The sequence below is a fragment of the Empidonax traillii genome, unplaced genomic scaffold (genome assembly GCF_003031625.1).
Source record: "Empidonax traillii isolate 1590-97213 ecotype Southwest subspecies unplaced genomic scaffold, ASM303162v1 scaffold124:size1682992, whole genome shotgun sequence".
Taxonomy (NCBI): domain Eukaryota; kingdom Metazoa; phylum Chordata; class Aves; order Passeriformes; family Tyrannidae; genus Empidonax; species Empidonax traillii.
In genome coordinates, this window is record NW_020955317.1 from 1,648,068 (window position 1) to 1,648,495 (window position 428).

A 428-nucleotide genomic window follows, 5' to 3' on the forward strand; every position below is an offset into this window, starting at 1 on the left:
GGAGTGCTGTGTCCAGCTCTGGGCCCTCAGCTCAGGAAGGACATGGAGGGGCTGGAGCAGGGGCAGAGAAGAGCAACGAGGCTGGGGAAGGGACTGGAGCACAAGTGCTGTGAGGAGAGGCTGAGGGAGCTGGGGTTGTTGAGCCTGGAGAGGAGGAGGCTCAGGGGAGACCTCAGCACTCTCTGCAACTCCCTGACAGGAGGGGGGAGCAGGGGGGGTTTGGTCTCTTCTCCCAGGAACCAGCAGTAGGACAAGAGGGCTCGATCTTCAGCTGTGCCAGGGGAGGTTTAGGTTGGATATTGGGAAGAAATCCTTTACAGAGAGAGATCAGCCATTGGAATGGGCTGCCCAGGGAGGGGGTGGATTCACCATCCCTGGAGGTGTTTGAGGTGAGACTGGATGTGGCATCAGTGCCATGGGCTGGGAAC